The sequence below is a fragment of the Rhinatrema bivittatum genome, chromosome 13 (genome assembly GCF_901001135.1).
Source record: "Rhinatrema bivittatum chromosome 13, aRhiBiv1.1, whole genome shotgun sequence".
Classification (NCBI taxonomy): Eukaryota; Metazoa; Chordata; class Amphibia; order Gymnophiona; family Rhinatrematidae; genus Rhinatrema; species Rhinatrema bivittatum.
Window position 1 is genome coordinate 44,580,088 of NC_042627.1, and position 26,175 is coordinate 44,606,262.

The 26,175-nt window shown below is 42.3% G+C and overlaps 1 long non-coding RNA gene across 1 annotated transcript in view; it reads right to left on the bottom strand.

Moving 5' to 3' along the window:
* LOC115074895 overlaps window positions 1-26,175 on the bottom strand; it is a 77,339-nt gene that overhangs the window by 12,537 nt on the left and 38,627 nt on the right. Inside the window, exons 3-4 of the long non-coding RNA XR_003852362.1 lie at window positions 5,321-5,472; window positions 1,946-2,103 (exon numbers count right to left, since the gene is read on the bottom strand). This is a non-coding gene — a long non-coding RNA (uncharacterized LOC115074895). The remainder of the gene's footprint in view (window positions 1-1,945; window positions 2,104-5,320; window positions 5,473-26,175) is intronic.

The window sequence follows — 26,175 nt, forward strand, 5'->3', positions numbered from 1 at the left end:
AGAAAAAATAAAACCAGTTGTTTTTTTTTAAATAACTTAAATAAAAGAATAGGCTCTCTTCAAAAGAAAAAGAAAGCCTGCAAAAACTTAACTCCTAAACTACCTAACTAAAAAATAACAAACTACCACAGACTGCAGGGGTTAGGGACGTCCACCTCTGCTGGGAGACAGAGAAATACTGATTGACTGCAGGTGGTGGTCCAGGGTATACGTCATAGTCATTAGAATGTTTTCTCTGCCTCCCTCTGCTGGATTGGTGACATAACCCAGGGTCTGGACTGATCCAGGTACGTACAGGGAACAGCCCTTCCTGGATTTATCCTGGGGATAGGCAACTCCAGTCTTGGAGTGTCACAATCAAGTCTGGTTTTCAGGCTATCCACAGAGAATATGTTTGAGGTATATTTGCATGCATTGTTTCAATTGTATGAACATTTTTATTTATTTATTTATTTATTTATTTAGGGATTTTTATATACCGCGGCACGTTCAGAACATCACCTCGGTTTACATTAAACAGTAATGCAGCAACAGGCTTTACAATAAAATATTGAATATTAAATAAAGGTATTAAACAAAAGTATTAAACAACAACAAAAATGATACATTCAACAGGCTTTACAGACAATTTGGAACTAGAGTCATTTTTCAAATTATATCAATAATATCTCATCATGCATATTAATTATGGATAGCCTGAAAACCAGACTTGGATGCGGCATTCCAGGATCAGAATTGCCTACTCCTGTTGGCCAATGGTATGTTCCTGCCTCCAAGAAGAGGACCATTTTGCCATGCCAACTGAATCAGTGGATGCCTTTGCTGTCCAGTGGACAGTGAATTGGTGCTCTTTTTATGTTTCGTCTTTGAACACTTAATTTTTTCTGTGCACTCTTTTTTGCTAACATATAGTCGCATAATTGGTTTTTGTTTGATTTTTTTTAGATCAATTCTTAATATCCTTTTGAAAAAGGAAATAGGATTATATTCTTGACTGGTTCCAGCACCCGGTGGGATTTGAATTTCCTAGGTCTAGAATAGACCTGCTTTTTAGGCACTCTTTACTGAAGGAAAGCACAAGAGCATCATATGGGTAGGTCGTGTCCGTCCATCTGTCTATCTGTGATCTAGTTTCAATGGAGAAACGGGTGAACAGATTTCAATTAAATTTGAAAATTAGACCCTAAGAAGAGTTGAAAATGAATCAGCCGGAGGAGTGGATTGGGACAGCTGGCAGAAGTTCCCAGGATTAGCAGGAGCAGCAGGGCTGTTAGAGCTCCCAGTCCACATCAGCTCCAGAAGAAGTATAGCAGTGGCAGCAAAAGCAGTGGGGCTGGTGAATTTCCCAGGTTGTCAGCCCAAAAAGAAGTGCATCTTGCATTGGAGAGCCAATCAGTTCCACCATAATTATTATCTGAGCGGGGACGCTCCACAAAGTTGCAAACATCTAGGGTCTTTCCATCAATATCTATGTATTTATTTTTGGGTTTTCTAGACCCAAATCAAAAAATTCTAAGTAGTTTATAGATTTAAAATATTTCCAAACACCAGCAAAATATTTTAAAACAGAAGACACTCAACTAAATCTAATATGGATAAAAGAATCCCCCCTCTGTCCATACCTGGGAACTTTTGATTTCCAGTTGCCTAGAGATTGTTGTGGATTGAGAGGGGGAAGAGGTGGTGTTGTCCATAAATGTTCTCCTTTCTCTCTCATACACAAACACGTCCATTCTTTCTCACACACAGTTGCTCACATATGCACTCTCTTTCTCACACACACACACAAACTCTCTCACACAATCCCTCTTTCACTCATATACATGCTTACTCATACCCTTGTTCGCTGTCACTCATATGCATTCTCATTCACACATTCAGCCTCCTCCTTTTGACCGTGCAATTGATAGAACTCATCCTCTTTCTTTGCATTGTGCAGGCTCACACTGCTCCTGCTTTCTTCAGCTGCATGGGCCCACTGTGCTCTGTCTCTACAGCTGCTTCTTTCTTCTGTCACTGCTTCTGCTGCTCCTAGGCAGTGTCAATTGCATCTTCTCCTTACTGGCTGTGCAGGCCCGGAAGAGGAAGTCATGCTATGAGTGCCTGTGCAGGAGAGAAGAAAGAAATGCAATTGATGTGCCTCCCTCAATAGTGTACTAAAGATACCAAAAAACTGTCAGAGAGATGGAATCTTAAATAGACAAATTTCTAAATACCATCACCATACCACGGCAATGAGTTGCTGTAGCCTGGATTGTTGCAAACAAAGAGACCTCATACAAATGTGGCTGGGTTACCTGTGCAGTGCCCAGAACGCCACTCTAGTTGTGCGGTGATAGCTTTGCGAAGTGCACCGTCATCAAAGATCAAATCATTGGTCTCTTTGTTGTGGGATGAAAGTAAAGACAACTTGTGTCAATTACATAGCAAAAAGTTAGGCAGTTAACATTTTACTTATCGTAGCATGGTAGCGGGGAGTGCAGTAAGGATACAGTTGTTGGCAATAGCCCGACACGGCTCGTGTTTCTTGCACCAGCTTCCTCAGGGGCCTCACAATGCCACTACTAAAAATAGAAATGCACAGTTAACAATTCCTTATTTAACTGCAAAAAGTGAAGACCGCAAAACTTAATACCTACGATTCCAAGCACTGCCGCTCTGCTCTGCTACTAGGCTGCAGCTATCGTTCGGGCAGCCGGATCCGCCATTTTACTCAGTAATTATATACCTACCGCAGTAGGAGGAACTCATTAATTATTAATTACGACGTCAGAGACAATCAAATCAGTATGAACGGAATTACTAGATAAGCGATGTCCATTCAACAGAGTCGTTCAGACCATTAGGTGATGTGGATGCCAAGGAAAAAATCCACCACTGCTCACGCATGTTAAGAATTTGATTGGTATCACCACCACGGGTGTTAGGTATAATACGTTCAAGGATGGTCCAGCGGAGTTGGTCGAACGTATGGTTCAAAGTGGTACAATGCGTTACTATAGGTGCCTCCATACTGAGTGTGTTCAAGCGGCTCCGATGTTCAAAAAGACGAGTTTTTATTTTTCTGCTAGTTCTACCCACATAGATTAATTTGCAAGGACACTGTATAAGGTATATAACAAACGTGGAGTTGCAGGTAGTAACTGATCGTTTATAATAGATATAACCCGTTTTGGGATGTTGCCATGACGGTCCCACTAAAGTGATGGAGCACATATCGCAGTTGCCACAGGCCGTGTGCATTCCTTGCGGGCGAACAGTATCACATGGGGTCACAGACGCATGTACTACACTGTCTTTTAAGTTTTTGCTCCGTTGATACGCAAAAAGTGGCAAGTCAGTGAATGCATGATGCAGCTGAAGGATATGCCAATGACGTTGAATGCTTTTGACAATTAAGTAGGATTTTTCCGTATGTGTGAGGACACATATATCTGCAGTTACCGGATCGTGTGTTTTGTATTCCAATAGAGCTGTTCGTGGAGAGTGCCATGCTCTCTTAAAAGCTTTGTACACCGCACCATACGGATATCCTCTGGAAAAAAATCTTTCTGCCAATTTGCCTGCTTGTTTGCAACAATCCAGGCTACAGCAACTCATTGCCGTGGTATGGTGATGGTATTTAGAAATTTGTCCCTCAATAGTGTGGCATTTTAAGTGGCCACCTAGTGCTTCCACTGTCCCTTTTGGCCCATTTCTATTTAAACTTACTATGAACACCTTTCCATAAAGCATTTCTTACCTTCCTCCCAACCAAGAACAACGTTAGCAAGGATCCTAGTCTACACCTTTGAGAAGGTCAATAGTGTTTTCTGGAGAGCATGGTGTCATTTTTGTTCCTTGTTGCTTTGATTTTAGCAGCAATGTCTTTTTTTTTTTTAATATAATTTATGAAATCCAGGTGCTAAATTATATCAACATCAGCACTATGTTGTGAATATTGACAGAGGAAGTATTTCATACCTTTTTCTTTTGCCTCAATTAAGTTTCCAATTTTAGACGGTGAAATTATTAGGGCTACTGTTGAGCAGTCCTATTAAAACGAGGCCTAGCCTAGATAAAAAAATAGCTCCTGCTTTTCTTAACAGTAGTCTTTTTGGCAATAATGACATTGGAAGTTGCATGCTATACACCTAAGTACTTCCCTGTATAAATGCACTGTTCCTAGCCATGATCTTAGTAATGCTAAGTAATGTAAGGGTACTTTTCCAGTCAGAATAATATTAGGTTTCCCATTTAACCAATAGGTTTTTTTTTCTTTTCTTAACTCCTAATAGGTCTGGCATATTTCAACAGGCAGCTACAGCTTTAGTCTTGCTTTCAAGTGTTCTATAGGATGCAAAATGTGTTTCGTAACCCAGTTCAGTGCTGTTATCTCAGAGGTTCTTGCACTAAGGCTTTCTGCCACAATCAACTCTTTTCATAGTTCCAGCCTCCATCCTTCAAAAAAAGGCCTATTGTACGCAGCCAAGTCACACACAATCACTACATATGATCAGAACCAAAAGACAGGGCAAACACCACAAAGCCTTAACTGAATCTTTCAAACCCTAAAACAATTTCCAGGAGGATTGTGTCTTAATTTAAAATACCCTAAACAAACTGACTGCAAAGGAAAACTACAGAACAGGTACCCCTTTTAGCAACATGTAACCCAAAGCTTAAAATATTGAGAAAATCAGTATAATACCTATTCTGGAAGGAAGAATCGCTAAAAGAAATATTATCTGCTCCTCCAGTGCTAGCCTTCCAGCAACCACCAGACCTAAAAGAACAACTCATAAGAAGCAAACTTCAAACAGAAACTCTGAAAGCGGAAATTGACTCATAAGCCTGCAAGTCACTCTGCTGCAAACCATGCCAGTACATATCACAGGATCCCCACAGTTAACATTCAACAAAAGGGACTTTATTTATGTTGCTTTTCCAATTTAGTACACTCAGGGAAGGTAACTTTCAAGCATCTCCGCACAGCCCCATAAACTGATATAGTATTTTAGAACTCCATTGGCGCAGGTTTTAAAATCCACATAACTCTGCCACTTAAAGTAGGAATGTACTTTGCGGTATGCACAGGATTTAGCATGTGCTCAGAAACCTTTGAATGAGGCATATGTCAATTGTCCTGGGCTGGGCTCATTTCAAAATGGCTCTCCACCCCATCTGCCTCCCCACAAGACAGCCAAATTTTACCACCAGCGACATGGTCAGTTTGGCCTCCCTCCTGCAAATACACGGGACACATTATCAAACAATACAAACAAACATACTTTTCCATTTAACAAGATTTTTATAAAATGTTATACACATCAATACATACGTAGATTTTCATCTCGTGCACCTCCATTACTCAGCATGATCAGTGGCAAGCTATTCTCATGTCAGTAAGGCGGCCATTTTTTTTTATTGGTTGGTTGGTATGCATCAAAGCAGGGCGTTACATCGCACATCCCAATTGGCCAGACATTGTTTCTTTAAGAAAGCAAATTAACATATTACACTTGCTGAATTAGTCTCTCAAATTATGTGTCATTAAATTTGAATGAATTTCCATCCTAATGATCCAAATAATAATTATATATCGAGCAACACATATTATATCAATAGATCCCAGCTGTCCAATTAAATATATGTCCCGCTATCATTGTGACACAGCATACTTATCACATTAAAATATGCCTATTTCATCATAAATGGATTTTTATGATGGACATTGAGCAAGATACTTCTCTTCATAGGAATAACAGGGAAGCAATTTATTTTTAAGTGCAATATAAAAATTAATTTACAAAAAAGACTGTACTTGGACTGAAAGGTGAAAAAATAATATAAGTAACCTCAGTGTGGGTGGTATGATGGCCTGTACATAATAAGGGAAATTGTTCAGAGACAGCCTAAATTTAATAATAAAAAGTGAATGTCAAGTTGCTATTTGATATAAGTATGAATAGAAACATGCCATTGAGGAGGACACAGAACCTGCAATATTAAACTAAGAGCACTGTATTCCTTCTTCTCCTCTGTATAGATTAAGAACTTCAAGGAGGTGGCTCAGGAGCTGCACCATCTGAAGGGTTGACTGGTTGCAGCAGTTGTGTACCAGGCAGGAGGTACATGGTAAATTCCCAAAATGCCCATCAGGGAGATATCAACATAGTCTGGCTATTTGCTACTTCTATCACAGCCCCCAATATTATCCTGCCTCTCAACAATACCTTGCCTCAGCCAATAGATGAATGTATCCCACATGTGCACAAAGGGCCGGATTTTAAAAGGGTTACGCGCATAAGGTACGCGTGTAACCCTTTTAAAACCCCCCTGCACGCGCCCTGGGACGCGTGTAAGTCCCGGGGCTTGCAAAAAGGGGCAGTCGGGGGCATGGTTTTGGATTGGGGGCGTGTTCGGGGGCGTGTGGGCGGTCCGGGGGCGTGGCCGAGTGCCCCGACACAGCGGCCTGTGTTGGGGCCTGCTGCGCCGGCGTGAGTAAGTTACTACTGCCTGGAGGCAGTAGTAACTTACTCACTTTTCTGATAAAGGTGTGTGTGGGGGGGGGGGTCTAGATAGGGCCAGGAGGGTGGGTTAGGTAGGGGAAGGGAGGGGAAGGTGCAAGGGGGGGGGGTGGAAGGAAAGTTCCCTCCGAGGCCGCTCCGATTTCGGAGCGGCCTCGGAGGGAATGGGCAGCGCGCGCAGGGCTCGGCGCACGCAAGTTGCACAAATGTGCACCCCCTTGCGCACTCCGACCCCGGATTTTATAAGATACGCGCGGCTACGCGCGTATCTTATAAAATCCAGCATACTTTTGTTCGCGTGCGGTGCTCTCTTTTAAAATGTACCCCAAAGCTTCTTCCTTCTAGAGCAGTAGCGTAGCCAGAAATTAATTTTTGGGTGGGCCCAAGGTTAAAATGGGTGGGCAGTTGACATATAAGTCTAGGCCCTTCTATTTGTACTCATCAATAAATAATGTCTTAGAGTGCATCTGACAATGGATTTCTAGGTAGTTAATCATGAGTGATGCTTTAAAATATTTTAATTGTATTGTTTCAAGCACTTACCAGCATTAAAAATACCTTATTAATCTCTATTAATTTATTTTATATTCATTGCAGTTTATAAATACACATCATGTAAAAAGTAACAGAAGTTTAACACAAACATCAGATCCAATTATGAAATAAAACAAATATAAATGTATTCCTTTATGAATCCTTTTTCCAAAAATGCAGAGAAGAATATAACTACAATAAAACAGCAATAATCATAATAATCATTATAAGAACTTAAGATTTGCAACAGGTGCAGAACAGAACTAGGGCATGTGAAAAAAATAATTCAAATGCTGGTACCACCTCAGTGACAGCAAAACAAACTCCCTCCAATGCCATACAACCTCTCATACATACACAGACAGGCTTCTCACTACCATGCTTTTCCATACACACACAGGCTTCTCACCCCCATGCTCTCGCTCTCTCTCTCTCTCTCTCTCATACCCACACATAGAAGACAAACTGTCGTCTCTTATGTCCCGGGTTGGCAGATAAACAGCCTCAACAAGGCCCTTGTTTTGCCAATTAAGGCTTCCTCAGGGGCAACCCTGGTACCATAGATACCACAAAAAATCTATTTTGTAAAATATTTTTCAAATATCTGTGAGTGTGGCAGGACCTGTAAAGTACTGTCTAAGTGTGTTGTTATTGTTTCTTTGAACAACACACTGGGAATGAAAACTGGAAAGTCAATGCTGAACTCATTTAAATGTTAATACATAGCTGTTACCATGGCAGGAGTCTGCTAAACAATCTGACCTCTGTGCTGGGCAACATTTCCCTTTGGATACCAAGGCTGAGAGAACCATGAACACTAAGGAAACCCATCCACTCACCACGGCAGCGTAAGTCTCAGCAGGCACTCTATTGTGCTACACTGTCAGCAAAAGATATCAAACACCATGACCGCAGTCTTCCTCCTGACACACACACACACACACACACACACACACACACACACTCACACACTCACACACACACTCACACACTCACACACACACTCTCTCTCTCTCTCTCTTTACAACTAGTCTATGGTCCAAAAGGTAGCTAGGGCTTGCGGTCATAAGCAAGACCTTGCTGCTGCTCCTCTTTCTGATCATGCATGGAGAAGGGGGGGGGGGAGGGCAATTATTTGGATCACACCGCTGCGTCAATGAGCTTATCAGGATGCTAAAAGGGAAATTCAGAATAATCTAGGAATATAAGACATTTTGAAGTGAAAATCAGCAAACACTTCAAAACTAACTTGAAAGGATTTAACAGACAGTGATGGGGCTCTCTGTCACATTTTTATGATTCTGCTAACACATCAGTCCCCCCACTTCTCCTTTCTATTCACACCTCCATTTTTAATGTAATACGATTCTCTTGTATGTTTAGTCATCTTTTGTTCTGACCTGCTCCTTTTGTTTTTTTTATGACTTGATAAAGGAATTCGTAATAGGGATGTACAGGGCAAAGAATTTTGATTTGGTTTGTTTTTTCGTTTCAGGGACTTATTTTGTTTTGCTTTTATTTTTTTTTTTTAATATACCGATATTCGATCTCAATCGAGATATCACACCGGTTTACATTCAGGTACTGTGGGTATTTCTCTATCCCCAGAGGTCTCACAATCTAAGGCCTGGATTTATCAAAATGCGGTAAGTACCGCATGCGATAGCAAAAGGGGCATGTTTATGCTAATAAAGCATTTATTGCAATTTGCGCTAATTACCTGTGCGAAGAGCTAAGTTAGCGCAAATTGCCATACTCTTTTCAGATTCTGTGATAAGTGCCGACCTGTTGTATTTCCTGCATTCAACCACTGGGGGACCATTGTTGAGTGAGAGAGAGAGAGAGAGAGAGAGAGAGAGAGAGAGAGAGAGACTGGCCATAATGTCATGGCCCATAGGTAGGTAATTGTATCCCTATGGTAGGCCCACCTAGTAACTCGAGGTGGGGATTAGGTAAGAGTGTAGGGGGTTAGGGGCCACTTTGACATTCTACGTGACACCTACGAACAGAACAGTGGTCTCATGAAGATTTTATGACCTTTGGAGTGAAGAAACTCACTCCAAGATGAGATTTGGGCAAGGTTCTCTCAACCTAGCTTGATGTTACCCAGGTAGAGAGTCCATCAAGCTAGGTTGAGAGAACCTTGCCCAAATCTCATCTTGGAGTGAGTTTCCTCACTCCAAAGGTCATCAAATCTTCATGAGACCACTGTTCTGTTTGTAGGTGTCATGTACAATGTCAAAGTGGCCCCTAACCCCCTACACTCTTACCTAATCCCCACCTCGAGTTACTAGATGGGCCTACCATAGGGATACAAATACCTACCTATGGAAATTACATTATGGCGAGTCTCTCTCTCTCTCTCTCTCTCTCTCTCTCTCTCTCTCTCCCCTTCAATTCACCTGAAATAGGCCTTACGGGAGACATCACAAAGGGCAATGAAACCTTACCGCACGGTCACGGCAGCTAACGCAATTCAAAGAGGTGTAGTTAAAATCGGCGTTACAGCTGTGCGATAGCTCTTTGCAGACAGGCTAACCCAGCCCACTCTCCGCCCCTAACTCCTCCTATTTTCTGAATTTGCATCGCACCATATGATATGGTGTGATCGCATGCGTTAAACACGTTTTCGCATGCGGTAAGGGCCTATCGCATGCGTTAACGGGGCTTTTCGCATGCAATAAGCCCTTTAACACATGCGAAAACACCTTATCGCATTTTGGTAAATGACCCCCTAAGTTTTTACCTGAGGCAATGGAGGGTAAAGTGACTTGCCCAAGGACTCAAGGAGTGACAGCAGGACTCGAACCCTGGTCTCCTGGTTCACAGTCCACTGCTCTAACCACTAGGCTCTTTCAGACTGGTTTGTATCCCATACTGAAATAAACATTAAAAAAACCAAAAATATCCCAAAATAAAAATAGACAGGGGTCTCTCCAAGACCATCCCACCCACATGAAAGCTGCAGGGCCTGGACTTACCCAACTGGGCTGAGCCAAGCCTAGCTTAGGTCTCCCTGGGCCCTTCCGACCTGCTCCAAAAAATTTGCTGGGGCCGTGAACCTTTTTTGCCTCCCACTTACTCCTTCCATGGGGTCGATCATGAAGAAAGGAGCAGAAGTACCGACTGTTCACTCCTGCCCCGGCCAGTTCCTATAAAAAATGATGCCAGCTGCCCTGAGGTGTGCCACTTTGGACATATGTATAAAAATGGTACTTACAGGAAAATTAATCTGCTATGATTTGTCATTGGGCTTGATTCTTACTTGCTGTGTTTTCTAGTTCTGCTCAGTGTCACCTGGAAAAGTATGACTCATGGCTGACTTGTGTAAAATACAGTAAGCTAGTCCAGTAATCTTTGCAGCTTTCACAATTATACCACACCTCCAGATCTGTTCAGACACCTGAACCAACTTTATTACAGTCCCAGTGGAATACAAAACATTATCTGCAAAACACAAGAGATACTGGGCTTCATGGAGCCTTGGTGTGATCCAGTATGGCATATGGCATACTGTGTGATCCAGTGTGATCCAGTATGGCATATGGCATACTGGAGAAAGTTCTTTTTTACTCAACGCACAATTAAACTCTGGAATTTGTTGCCAGAGAATGTGGTTCGTGCAGTTAGTATAGCTGTGTTTAAAAAAGGATTGGATAAGTTCTTGGAGGACAAGTCCATTACCTGCTATTAAGTTCACTTAGAGAATAGTCACTGCCATTAGCAATGGTTACATGGAATAGACTTAGTTTTTGGGTACTTGCCAGGTTCTTATGGCCTGGATTGGCCACTGTTGGAACAGGATGCTGGGCTTGATGGACCCTTGGTCTGACCCAGTATGGCATTTTCTTATGTTCTTATGTTCTTATGTTCTTAAGATTGCAGCCATTTCAAAGGAAGGCAACCTTAGGATCCAAGAAGCTGTAATCACTGAGTATTGGCACTTCATCCTTCTCTTGAGAGAACTGCCAGACGTGTGTTTCTTTCTCAGTTATGTCGCCAGAATCCATCTCTTTCTTTCCCAAGGTCTCTTATCCACTCTCTTGTCACCTCCTGCCTAGATTGTTTGAAACCTGCTTATCACGTTTGTTTCTCGTCAGAAGCAAGTTGCAGCACAGAACAGTGGACTTCAGATAATCACAGCCCGCACAGAAAAAAAATGGTAAACTGGAGCATCTCTCTTTTTTACAGGATTAGCTTAATACCTAGGAAAGGAAGGTTTTGAGTCCATAATGAGATAAATCTCTAGAAATCAAACCAAGGGCACTGTTTTCTTTTATATAGTTCACAAAATGTTGCCTGGTTTGAGTTACGTTATATTTTTATATCTTTCCCATATTTGCTGGTAAATTCTGATTACTATTGTTAAAACTTTGATGTAAATTTGAAGAAATTGATGTGAATTTGAAGAAATGTTATTACTACTAGTAACCTAAGTTATATTGTTACAAACAATACAAAGTTATAATGTAAAATAAGATGCCTAACTTTTATTAGACCTAATGTTATACTGTAAACCATTGTGATATGCCAGATCGAACAACGGTATATAAAAACAAATAAATAAATAAAATAAATTACAAATTCACAGTGGATTTCCAGCAAATCTGCTGGGAATTGCGATAAAGTGGTTGCCGTTTTAGTGCATTTGAATATGGGGAAATAAAAGGTCAACAGAATAAATAAAAGGTGATACTGTTTGATAGGATTAACTTACTATGTTTCTTGATTAGGTTTTAGAAATTACACTTCCTTCTTCAGGTCAAAAACATAATGAACTGGCAAAGGATGAAGATATATGACTATCCAAATGAATCAGTTTGGATTGCAATGCTTTCTGGAATGGGAACTTAGGGATGCACAGAACCAAAGTGCATAATGTTTGGCGGTAGGCACCCACCCTAGACAGCTTACCCTTTGAGTTCACTTGGCATGCCTTGCATGTGAGATTGTGCCTAAGTCGGGATGCCCAGTGCTGATCTTGCATGCAAGGTCATTTTGGTCACACTGCTTTCAACTTCAAGCAGTTATTATTCATTCATTCTATATTCCGCAGTTCCATTAAATATATTTCGTAGATTAGTCAGTACAGTCACAATCTTCTTACTACTGCTTTAAAGCATTTTTCTGCATTTATGCAGATTTGTCAGGTTAACTCACATTTTAGTGTACTTTTTTTCTCTTAGTGTGCCTTTTTTTTTTAAACTCCTGCTCTATTTGCATCCCATGGTGACCCCTGTTTTTAACGTTTGTTATTAAGTAAAACCCATGCTAAATGTAATTTTGATTTTAGCTTATGTTTTATTAAATCGGTTCCTATGTTTGTACTTGAGGCAATGGAAGGTACTGTGACTTTTCCAAGGCCATAAGCGGTGTCAGTGGAATTTGTATCCTGGCTTTCCTGGCTCATAGACTGCTGCTCTAAGCACTAGGCTACTTCTTTACTCTGCTACTTTGACAAGGCATGCACAGATTTGCCATGACAATAATGTTTCTGAATGTAAATCTGAAAAAAAGCATTAGTAGGGAAGGGAGAAGAGAAAAAGAGGAGGGAGGGGAGAGAGAATACCACGAGTGGTGTCTTTTTCTCTCCCAACCTCCACCCCCCCCCCCCACACACACACACTGCTGCTTTTCTCATGCCATGATTGTGGCAGAGGAGGCTCCATCAGCTGAAAGTACTGCCAGAAGGATAGAGGATGGGGAAGGGCAGAGGACCACACTGTGACTGAATCTCACAGCCAGTTGTTGACGGTGGGTCTTACCGTGAGGTTGCAGGAAACTGGGTGATTGCCCCAATTCTCCTCCTCCTAAGGATGGCTCCACATCTGAGTAACTGCACCTTTGATGATGACTGATAGGAACTTAATATGGTAACTGGAACAGATGTTACCTTCTACCCAGCTGGGCCACTGAACGGTGTTAACATCTGTTCCATGTTATGCCGCATTATAATTTTCACAGATATTATAGAACATTAACCTGTGATAGAATTCTAGACAGAATACGATGAAAGTACACCTTAAGAAGCCTTTTTCTGCATTTTTCACATGTTGTGCTTTGGATAATAGAACAGGAGTATTGACTGCTATCTTCCAACTGTTACCACATATTTTGGTCTTTTTCCTAGTTCTCCTTTTTTGTAATGCAAAGCTGTTTAATTAAGTTTACAGTTTGGGGAGTTAGGACTGTGAAAATTATTGGTTGTCCTGTTCTAATGGTGCAATCAGCAATGCATTTCCTTCACTGAATCCTCTTCACCCTTCAGATGGCTCATAAGGCTCCATGAGAACACACCACAACTTCCAGTCTGTGGCCTCTTTGATGGTGTCTCGCCTCTGGCTTACAGGCCTTCAACTTTTCCCCTGCATCAGTCCATCTAACTTCGTTAATGCTATGGACCCTCAATTTCTTCTAATGAATCTCCTCAAAGTTTTGTGCAAATCTTTATTGTGTTCCAGCACCCAATTTTGATGGTGGCAGCAATGCTTAGTTCTCATATATGTCATTGAGATATAGAATCTGAGATTTTCTAGTAATGGAAGCCTCTGGAAAAAGCATTTTGTTTCAAGTACAAAAGTCTTTCAATACGGAAATAATTGGCATTGACATTTTCATAATGTTTTCTTGAATATGTCTTAATGTATATTGAAAACATAACATGGCTACTGCTCTGTAGGATTAAATTATCATAGGAAGTTTCATTCAGTAGAAAGGGCATAACGATTTGGGTGTCAAGTAGTACATGTGGTTTGGTACAAACTTTGAGGTGAATTTTAAAAGCCTGATGCGTGCATTAATTAGGGGATGTAGTGCAAAGAAGTTGGGCTAGCACGCGCCAAGTGGCTTTTAAAAGCTGCTATGTGCGTATTCCCTGCAGTGCGCAAAAGAAGCATGGGTGTCTCAGGACATGAGCTTAAGATGTGCGCGTAAATATTGGTGACATCTGGTGTGCGCGGACGCCCCCTGCCACGTAACTTTACTTCTGCTCTGGATGCCTTGTAAGTTAAAATTTAATGAAAACTAGGCAGCTCTGCGGGGTTTTAAGGGTCGGGGATAACTGGGGTGAGTGAAGGCTATCAAACCAGGGGGGGTTGAAATTGGTAAAACCGGGAATAGTGTCTGTGTGCGCCCCTTTTAAAATCCTCCCAATTTACGTAGTAGGTGTCATTTGTGCACATGTGTGCGCCACAAAATCTGCAAATGTGCATGCAGCCAGGCTATTTAATGTTGAAATTTGTTTATTAACAATGCACAATAAAAACAAAGGTGGCTTGAAATATATGGTACATATTGTACCCTAATACATATCACACGTTGATGCAACTTTTTACATTATTCATGTGCAGATTTTATGTATTTTTATGTATTCCGCACATTAAGAAAGGTGGAAGGAAGGCAAAACGATTACAATCATGGTTAAAAGGTGAGGTGAAAGAGGGCTATTTTTAGCCAAAAAAAATCCTTAAAAATTGGAAGAAGGATCCATCTGAAGAAAATAGGATAAAACATAAGCATTGTCAAGGTAAGTGTAAAACATTGATAAGACAGGCGAAGAGAGAATTTGAAATGAAGTTGGCCATAGAGGCAAAAAACTCATAATAAAAACTTTTTTAAAAATATATCCAAAGCAAGAAACCTGAGAGGGAGTCGGTTGGACCATTAGATGACAGAGGGGTTAAAGGGGCTCTTAGGGAAGATAAGGCCATTGCAGAAAGACTAAATGAATTCTTTGCCTCCGTGTTTACTAATGAGGATGTTGGGGAGATACCAGTTCCGGAGATGGTTTTCAGGGATGATGAGTCAGACGAATTGAACAAAATCACTGTGAACCTGGAAGATGTAGTAGGCCAGATTGACAAACTAAAGAGTAGCAAATCACCTGGACCGGATGGTATGCATCCTAGGGTTCTGAAGGAACTAAAAAATGAATTTCTGATCTATTAGTTAAAATTTGTAACCTATCATTAAAATCATCCATTATACCTGAAGACTGGAGGGTGGCCAATGTAACCCCAATATTTAAAAAAGGCTCCAGGGGCGATCCGGGTAACTATAGACCAGTGAGCCTGACTTCAGTGCCAGGAAAATACTGGAAACTATTCTCAAGATCAAAATCATAGAGCATATAGAAAGACATGATTTAATGGGACACAGTCAACATGGATTTACCCAAGGGAAGTCTTGCTTAACAAATCTACTGCATTTTTTTGAAGGGGTTAATAAACATGTGGATAAAGGTGAACCGGTAGATGTAGTGTATTTGGATTTTCAGAAGGCGTTTGACAAAGTCCCTCATGAGAGGCTTCTAAGAAAACTAAAAAGTCATGGGATAGGAGGCGATGTCCTTTCATGGATTACAAACTGGTTAAAAGACAGGAAACAGAGAGTAGGGTTAAATGGTCAATTTTCTCAGTGGAAAAGGGTAAATAGTGGAGTACCTCAGGGATCTGTACTTGGACCGGTGCTTTTCAATATATATATAAGTGATCTGGAAAGGAATATGACGAGTGAGGTTATCAAATTTGCGGATGATACAAAACTATTCAGAGTAGTTAAATCACAAGCAGACTGTGATACATTACAGGAGGACCTTGCAAGACTGGAAGATTGGGCATCCAAATGGCAGATGAAATTTAATGTAGACAAGTGCAAGGTGTTGCATATAGGGAAAAATAACCCTTGCTGTAGTTACATAATGTTAGGTTCCATATTAGGAGCTACCACCCAGGAAAAAGATCTAGGCATCATAGTGGATAGTACTTTAAAATCGTCGGCTCAGTGTGCTGCAGCAGTCCAATAAAGCAAATAGAATGTTAAGAATTATTAGGAAGGGAATGGTTAATAGAACGGAAAATGTCATAATGCCTCTGTATCGCTCCATGGTGAGACCGCACCTTGAATACTGTGTACAATTCTGGTCGCCACATCTAAAAAAAGATATAGTTGCGATGGAAAAGGTACAGAGAAGGGCAACTAAAATGATAAAGGGGATGGAACAGCTCCCCTATGAGGAAAGGCTAAAGAGGTTAGGGCTGTTCAGCTGGAGAAGAGACAGCTGAGGGGGATATGATAGAGGTCTTTAAGATCATGAGAGGTCTTGAATGAAAAGATGTGACTCAGTTATTTACACTTTCGAATAATAGAAGGACTAGGGGGAATTCCATGAAGTTAGCAAGTAGCACATTTAAGACTAATTGGAGAAATTATTTTTCACTCAACGCACAATAAAGCTCTGGAATTTGTTGCCAGAGGATGTGGTTAGTGCAGTTAGTGTAGCTGGGTTCAAAAAAGGTTTGGATAAGTTCTTGGAGGAGAAGTCCATTAATGGCTATTAATCAATTTTACTTAGGGAATAGCCACTGCTATTAATTGCATCAGTAGCATGGGTTCTTCTTAGTGTTTGGGTAATTGCCAGGATCTTGTGGCCTGGTTTTGGCCTCTGTTGGAAACAGGATGCTGGGCTTGATGGACCCTTGGTCTGACCCAGCATGGTAATTTCTTATGTTCTTATTTCTTATGTTCTTATGACATAGGAACCTATCCTAACTTAACCCCTCCCTCCGAGAAGGCAAGTATATCCAGTACCAAACATGAGTTAGTAATATATAGCATTCAATATTTGGCTCTGAGCTCTGTGCAGTAAAGACATTAGATAAGGCAACCAAGCATCCAATGTTCTTTTTTTTTTTTTTTTTTTTTTAGCTGAAAGGAAGAGGAGTGCTTGCACAAAAGCATTTCCATAGTCAATAGATTGTGAATACAATTGTGCCACTGGGTCACTGAGGTCTCATCTAGTTGTCACCAGACATGAAGAATAGCTGTGGCTGCCAAAATAAAAACTATATTGATCCATAATGTTTGATTCAAAGTTCCCAAAAATGATGTAGAAAATATGCCAAATAATACTGTCTGAGGTGAAAGAGGTATGTAGAGATCCAATATAGTGCCAGCGTACAGAAGCGCCTTTTTCCAGAAAGTCTGAACCTGGCCATAGTCCCATAGGGAATAACCCAAATGAGCAACTCCCAGGTTACATTTTGTGCATATCACAGTTAGTAAACTTAGCTAGATGGACTTGATGTTGTGAAATATACAGTCTGTAAAGTATTTTTTATCTAGTTTCTCTCATTGAAACATTGCAGGTGATGGTACAGACAGCAGAAATGCTAGCAACATAGGTTGAGAATGGAAATTGGGTCCACAACTCTTGCTGCCACTTAGCCCTGGCATTGTCCAAGGTCCAAGACAAACTTATTTGCCAACGCTTTTAAAAAAAAAGATATTGAGTGTTGACTAGGGTCTTCTGTATCAAACAAGTCCAAGAGAAATTGCCAAATTGGATTCTGAAGATTGGTGACATTAAGGGTCTGTGCACAGTGACAAATTTGATAGTAGAAGAAAAGGTCTTTCGAGGACAAGTGAAACCATGTACATATATGAGGAAAAGGCATGATGGACCCTTTGACTTTAAACAATTGATGAAGAAAAGTTAACCTCTTCAATTCCCAAGCTTGGAATTGGGAAAGATCTAGGCCCGGAGGAAAGCCCACATTCCCCCGAATTGGTAGAAAAGAAGATAAAAAAACAAAAGAGCTCTGGATGTGAGCCACCGCCTCTTTCTGCGAAGAGGAAAAACAAAAATTGAGATTGTACATATTGGGGTAGATTTTCAAATACCGCGAATAGGCGTACTTTTGTTGGCGCTCCAGGCGCAAACAAAGTACGCTGGATTTTAGTAGATACGCGCGTAGCCGCTAAAATCCGGGATCGGCGCGCGCAAGGCTATCGATTCCAAATAGCCGGCGCGTGCCAAGCCGCGCAGCCTACCTCCGTTCCCTCCGAGGCCGCTCCGAAATCGGAGCGGCCTCGAAGGGAACTTTCCTTTGCCTTCCCCTCCCTTCCCCTACCTAACCCACCCCGCCCGGCCCTGTCTAAACCCCTCACTTACCTTTGTCGGGGGATTTACGCCTCCCGGAGGGAGAAGTAAATCCCCGCGCGCCAGCGGGCCGCTAGCGCGCCGGGACGCGACCTGGGGGCGGGTCCGGAGGGCGCGGCCACGCCCCCGGACCGCCCCGGGCCGTAGCCACGCCCCGAGCCCGCCCCCGGAATGCTCCCGACACGCCCCGAAAACGCCGCTGCGCTCGGTCCCACCCCCGACACGCCCCTGACACGCCCCCTCCGAAAACCCCGGGACTTACGCGAGTCCCGAGGCTCTGCACGCGCCGGTAGGCCTATGTAAAATAGGCTCACCGGCGAGCAGGGCTCTTAAAATCCGCCCCATTGAGAGCAAGAGAATAATTGACCTGGAGTATAAACCTAAGAGAAATAGGGAAAATCAGATTTGCTTCCAAGTCAGTATCCGAATAAAAGTTCATGTTCAGCATCCAGTCTCCAATATGCCTAAGGTTAATTGCATGATTATACAGCTGAAAGTCAGATCGCCCAAAACCTCCTTCAAAGTCAGTCTAGGTTTCTTACCCTTCCAGAGAAAACGTCTAAATGTCCCATGCAGCCTCTGAGAGTGGATCCAGAGATAGAGAAAGGTAAGACCCCCAAAACATACAACCATTGGAAAACAATAGTCATTTTAAGTAAATGAATGCAGCCTATTAATGACAAAGGCAGGTGTAGCCAAGCAAGCACTGACTTGTCAGTCCGCTCTTGTAATCTAGAAATATTAATAGAATAGAGGGTTGAGAGATCCCTGGAGAGCCAGACACCTAGGTATTTAATTTGGTTTCCAGCCCATTTAAGGGGAAAACAATCTCCCCAGATATTAATGTTCCAAGAGCCAATTGCCATAGCCTCCGATTTATTCAGGTTCAACTTAAAAACCCGCAAGTGGGTCGTATTCTTCAATTTCTTGCAAGGCCATTTGTAAAGAATTATTGGGGATCTGTAATGTATAGCAATAGATCATCAGTGAAAGCTGCCAGCTTGAAAGTGGTATTCCCAAAATCTATCCCATGTATATCTGCTGAAGAATTCAAGATCCTTAAAAGTGGATCCAAGGACAAGACAAAAAAGCAGCGGTGACAAAGGGCACCCTTAGCGTGTTCCCCTAGATAACACAAAATCCTAAGACATCTCCCCATTAACAAAAATGGCAGCCTGTGGGTTAGAATAGAGTGTAGTAAGAAAGGACATAAACTGGCCATGAAAGCCATACTCTCTGAGAACCTCAAAAAGAAACAACCAATTTACCCTATCAAATGCTTTTTCCACATCAAAACTAATAGGTTTAAGCGTTTTTTGAGAGAAAAATCTATAGAAGCCAGCACCTGCCTCATATTCACAACTGCCTGTCTACCCTTAAGAAACCCCACCTGCACAGGTGATATTAACTTGAGCAAAAAAGAGGACAGATGATCTGCTATAATCTTTGCCAAAAGCTTTATATCATAGTTCAAAAGTGAAATTGGTTGATAAGAAATAGGCAGGGTGTGATCCCGCCCTGGTTTTGGGAGAACCACTATGGTAGCTTTGTTGGCAGTCCAAACCATGAAAGTGGGGTCTGAAAGAGTTTCAAAACGCTTAGCCAAAGGCAAACAGACATATTGTCAGATAAGATCTTATAAAATTCATTAGGTAGGCCACCTGGACCAGGAGATTTGCAAAGAGCAGAGGACTTAATCACTAGTACCAGTTCAGGGAGTATAAATGGGGCATTTAAATGCTGCATATCTTCCTCCATCACATGAGGTAAGGCAGTCTTAGCTAGATAGGTCTGTATGGAGGAGACCTCACAAGGTTCAGAACTATATAAATCCTGATAGTATCAATAAAATATATCCCCTATGCCGTTCGAAGAGTGTTTCACCTGACCTGTGCTGTCTTTTAAAGCTAAAATGTGTGTCTTACCTTCCCAAGATTGTACAAGTTTAGCTAGAAGTTTCCCTGCCTTATTGCCATATTGAAAGAGTTTGTACTTGTAATAAAGTAAACTCTTTTTTGTTTTCTGGTGAATGAGTTCAGTTAATGCATTTTGGGTGGCATTAAATAGAGTATGATTCATATTGGCAGGGTTCTGACAATATTGTCGCTTGGCTATTAGTAATTGCTTTTCTAATCATAGTATACTGCTAGTAAGCTCAAAAAAGCAAACAATGTTAGGAATTATTGGGAAGGGAATGGTTAATAAAACAGAAAATGTCATAATGCCTCTATATCGCTTCATGGTGAGACTGCACTTTTTTTTAAAATTTGAAACATTTATTGATAATGGAATAAACAGAAACATCACAATAATAAGTAAAACATTATCAGAAAGAAATTTTTTCCCATAACAATCCTGCCCCACCCACCCCCCACCCACCTACCTGCACATGTAATTGGATAAAATATAAAAAAAGAAAGCAAAATATAGCTAATAACAATAGCTACTGCGTGCACCTGTCCTAAACTGTTAACAAGTAAATGTAAGATTACAATAAAAGAAAAGAATCAGCTTGCTTGCTGGCTAATGTGGACAACAACGAACAGCGAGAATATGAACAAAAACGATCTGTCGCTGGGCTACTACCTTCCAGCTGAGTAAGGGGAAATAATACAATATCATATGACATGGCATGCAACTTAATGTTAACCAAGGACTTTACCCAGACATATAGAGAAACTGTTAAGAAAGTGTGAGGCCTAACTCATGGTTGTGAAGAATCGTAAGTGTGATACCACTCAACAAAAGGTGTCCAGACAGCTTGATAAGTATTTAGGCGTTTTTTGCGGAGAGCAGTAATATGTTCTAGTTGACGAATGGCTTGAAGTCGACGCACTATGATCTGTAGTGTTGGAGTGCTCGACTGCCGCCAGTGAAGCGCTAGGGCCATCCGAGCCACAATAAAGACTTGCTGGCAGAATCTACTCAGGTGAGGAGAAAAATTTTCAACTGGCTCTCCCAAAAGTACTATAGTAGGTTCGTTAGGAACACTTTGTCCCAGAACTCGGGAAAGCCACTCGATCACCATGGTCCAATAGACTTGTACCGTACTACTGGGCAGTCCCACCAGATATGTGAATAAGTGCCCGTTTGTCCACATTGTCTCCAACATGTCGTGGTAGAAGTTGAGTACATCTTGTTTAAGCGAACTGGTACATAGTGCCACTGATAAAGAATTTTCATACAGTGTTCCTGCAGGTGAGCAGAGAACGAACACTTGCGCGCTGCTATAAAAACATCTTCCCACTTTTCCACATACCACGTGAAATTCAGATCTCGTTCCCATTTGAGAGCACAATGAAGCTTAGTTGTATATGTTCCTTGTAGGAGCTTGTATAACCTGGAGACCGCCCCCTTCACCACTTTGGGTTGCATACAGAACGATTCAAACAGAGTTTTAGAGGCACTAAAATGAGATAAGGCCAGCTCCCCTCGAATAAAGTGCGCTAATTGTGCGTATTCCAAAAAGGGGAATGGAATGTCTGGATAGCGTTCCATAAGGACAGGTAAGGGTATAACCGAGTTCTGCTGGATTAGTGTTCCCATAGTAGTAATACCAAGTTTCTTCCAGATTGCAAAAGCTGCCTTAGATAATCCCGCAGGGAAACGTAAATTGTGGAATAGAGCTGATGAGTGATAGTAAGGGAAAGTCCCCACCAATTTTTCCTTCCATCACGTCCAGACTCGGAGGGTTATTTGAAGCGAAGGAGGTACAATGGCGGTGCTTCTCCAAGTAGCTCTTGGTTGCCAAAATATCGCTGTAAGCGGCATGTTCCCTAACATGTGTTGCTCAATACTCTGCCACGGGGTAGGGTGCGATGAACAATTATGAATGTGGAGAATGGCTCTCAATTGTGCAGCGGCATAGTACCAGTCCAAGTTGGGTACACTCGGCCCCCCATTTATCTTTGGACGATAGAGGACAGATCGTGAGATTCTAGGTGGTCTTTTCCTCCAAATGAATGCGAAGATCTTTCTTTGTGTAATTTTTAGGATATTGTTGGATAGGTGTATTGGGAGAGTGAGAAACAAATATAGCAAACGGGGTAAAATATTCATTTTGATGATGGCAATCCTCCCCAGCCAAGAATGAGAGTTCTGATTCCAGCGGAGTAGGTCACGGTCGATATTTTTTAGTAAAGGTGTATAATTGAGATGAAAAAGTTGATCCACATCCGCAGAGAGAAATACCCCAAGATATTTCATAGGTTTAGTGGTCTAGCGGAAAGGGAGTTGCATTTGCAATAGATGAGCATCGTCTGGCAATATGTTAATCGGTAAGATCTCAGATTTGTCCAGATTCACTATGTATCCAGAGACTGAGCTAAACCGCTGAATAGCTGCCAACACGGCGGGCAAAGAGGTCTGAGGCTGAGTGAGCGTAAACAAGACATCGTCCGCAAATAGAGACATTTTGTATTGTTGCTCTCCCAAATGTACACCCTGGACGTTAGTATCTGAACGGAAGGCGGTGAAAGGTTCAAGGAACAATGCAAAAAGTAGGGGGGAGAGAGGGCATCCTTGGCGTGTGCCTCTGGCGATAGAGAATTTAGTCCCGTAACTACCATTAACCTTTACTTGCGCAGTTGGTTGGTGGTACAGTTGGCGCATCCACTGTAGAAAATAGACTCCAAACCCCATTTTGGAGAGTGTGCTAAATAAAAATGGCCAATGTACCATGTCGAACGCTTTTTCTGCGTCGACAGCGAGAAGAGCACTAGGAATACGTTCCTTGTGAGTCCACCAAATAAGACCAATGGTGCGACGAACATTATCTGATGCAGAACGGTCTGGGATAAATCCCGTCTGGTCGGGGTGAACCAATTCTGGTAGGATCTTGTTGAGGCGTTTGGCCAGAATACGAGCTAATAGCTTGAGGTCCAAATTGATTAGCGAAATTGGACGGAACGACCCACACAGAGTGGGATCCTTCCCCGGTTTAGCGATGACTGAAATACCGGCTGTATTAGAGTGAGGTCCAAGTGGTGTTCCCTCACGTAAGGCATTAAACAAATCAGTCAGGTGTGGTGCTAGCGTGGAAGAAAATGATTTATAGTATTTGCTGGTGAGACCGTCCAGTCCTGGAGCTTTGCCCGATTTGAGGGTTTTAATCGCTTGTTGAACTTCCATCAGAGAAATAGGATTATCCAACAGCTGCTGTTGTTGAGTAGATAGTACGGGTAGTTCAATGGACTGTAGATATTGATCAATTTCGGATTGTTCAATGTCCTTGCGAGCACTATAAAGTGTAGTGTAAAATTGAGTAAAGCAGGCACTGATGTCTGCGGAAGTGGTCTGTATTGTCCCTTGACAGTTTTTAATTTTTGCTATACTATTGCGAAACAGTGTCTTCTTAAGTCTACGCGCCAGCATCCGGCCTGCTTTGTTGCCGCCCTCGAAGTAAAGTTGTTTCGTAATATTTAAAGCATGTGCAATACGGGCTGCATCCAGATTTTGAAGAGCCTGGCATTCACTAGTAAGCTGTTTAAATAGAGCCATTGTGGGATTAAGCATATGTTGGTGGGAGAGAGATCTGATTTCCTGAAGAATTTTAGACCGTTTTTCTCCTTCTAGCTTCTTACAGTATGAAGCACGGGCAATAAATTCCCCTCGGATAAACGCCTTAGAACATTCCCAGATCAAGGGAAAAGAGGGTCCCGAAGAGGTTTGGTTCTGGAAATATTCTGATAAGCGACGGTCGACCACTTTAACGTAATCATCATCATCCAAGAGGCTCTCGTTGAGTCTCCAGTAGCGAGTGCCTTGAATCACTTCCGGGACATTGAACTCAAACCACACTGGGGCATGATCAGACCAGGTTATGGGTTCTATTTCCACCCTAGTGACATTGTTCTGTAAACTTTTGTCAACGAGCAAATAGTCAATGCGGGTATAAGTGGAGTGAGGGTGTGAATAGAATGTGTATTGCCGGGAGCGAGGATTTCGTTGACGCCAAATGTCAATAAGATTCCATTTGTCCATTATATGATGTAGAGATCTGCGAGCCGCCCCTGAAGTGCATGCACCCGCACCAGAAGTATCCAGACTAGGACGAAGCGACAAGTTGAGGTCTCCACCAATCACCAAGTGGTTATTTGCCTCTCGGGTTAAACAACTCTCGAGATGTTGTAGAAAGGTCACATATGCGGTATTGGGGGCATATACATTAACAATTGTAAATATCTCAGGACCTATTCGCAGCACCAGGACCAGGATACGGCCCTCTGGATCACTATATTGATGTAACACTTCATGTACCACATTTATCGAAACTAGGATGGCAACTCCAGTATATTTGGCTCTCACAGAGCTGGATGCAAAATATTGGTATGGATAGGATGAATGAGTAAGTAGTTTCTCATGTCTCTTTTTCAGATGGGTCTCTTGAAGCAATGCGATGTCTATATGAAGCTCACATAGATCCTGATATAACAGTTGGCGTTTTCTATAAGTGTGTAGCCCCTTTACATTGATAGATAATAATTTAATCATGATAGGTCAAAAACAGGACAAGAAGTGCACATAGACAAAAACGTGTCCACAAGCTGATGAAGAGAACAGGTTAAAGCATAACACATAATAAGTACAGGTAAATACAAGTGCTAGGTTGGATAACCCCCAAATTATCCCATATTCTGCCCAACCCATCTGGCAGAGCACCCGCCCATAAGGGGCAAGAGCAAGCGAGTGTGCTAGCATGCAGACTGCATAGCCCCTAGAGGGCTCCTCCCCCCCCCCCTTTCTAACTTATACATATACAACAGCAGGATTAAATGTAGAGCCTGAGCTTAGAAAACATGCAATGAGACTGTAGGACGCATCACCTTCCTGTCTAATGGCGAACAAAACTGACAACAGTGTGATGTCTAATCAACATTACAGTCCCAATAATAGATAAGATAACTCTGTGACAGTTATAGTGAACCTGAAATAAATGAGAACAGTCAGCCCTGGTCATGGAGGGACGATCCCGAGTCACCGGACTGTCGGCGAAGGCGTCGTCTCCCATTAGGCACCCTTTGCCAGCGGACGATAGTAGCCTTCTTTGGAAGACTCGAATCTTTCTTAGGCAAACTGAAGGAGAAGGGGAGATTCGCCGCTCTAAAGGCCTCCACCGCTTCTCCTAGGGTTTTCACCCTGAAAGTAACACCTTGCACCAGAAAGGAGAGCCCGAAAGGGAAAGTCCAGCGATAACGAATCTGTGCTTCCCTCAAGGTTCTTGTGGCCTCTCGAAGATCATAGCGTTTTTTCAATGTGGTTGGGGCTAAATCCTGGAATATAGCAATAGTTAGGCCTTCCCAAGACCACGTGGGCTGTTTCCTTGTCGCCGCATAGATTTGTGATTTCTGAGGGAAATCCCGAAGACAAAAGATGATATCTCTAGGGTTTATTAGGGAGACGGGGACCCAGCGCCCTATGCGCTCGTTCAATCGCGACAGGTGAGCTTGCCGCCGACTCCGAGGGAGCTGCTGATGAGTCCTCTGCGAGAAAAAAAATACAAATTTTCCGAGCCACCTCCAGCGTGTCATTGTAGGTGTTGGATTTGGGAATGCCTCTGATTCTTAGATTGTTTCGTCTCGAACGATTTTCTATATCCTCGAGCTTCTCAAGAATCGCCTGATTCTCAGTTTGCAGAGCTTGGTATTGCCATATTGATTGCTTGTGCTTCAACTGTCTGTTCCAGCTCGTCTACTCGATTACCTAGTGCCGCCATATCCTCTCTAATATCCGCCATGGATGCCAGGAGCTCACTGCGGTGCTGGCGTAAGTCTGCCCGGATCTCCATGAACCATCCACGGAGCTCATCCCGACTGATGGTTTCGATGGTGGGTAGTGTCGGGCCTTGCTCAGCGATCATGTCCCCGCCACTCGCATCGATTAACGCTGCGTCATCTCGCGTCTCGCTCACTAGTGAAAACTCCGGCGGTTGTTTATGAAACCCGTAGTGCTTGAAATCCGCTGTTTTTTTCTTGGCGGCCATGGTACATATAACAAGAAGCAGCAAATATAAAAAATTATGTCCTGCTGAAGGGTAATCCTGAAAAAATTAGGGTAGAGAGGGTCCAGTTCCAGGAGCTCAGAGCTCACACGTCTATCCACACCGCATGCGCAACAGCGCCCCCCGGTGAGACCGCACTTTGAATACTGTGTACAATTCTGGTTGCTGCATCTCAAAAAAGATATAGTTGCAAT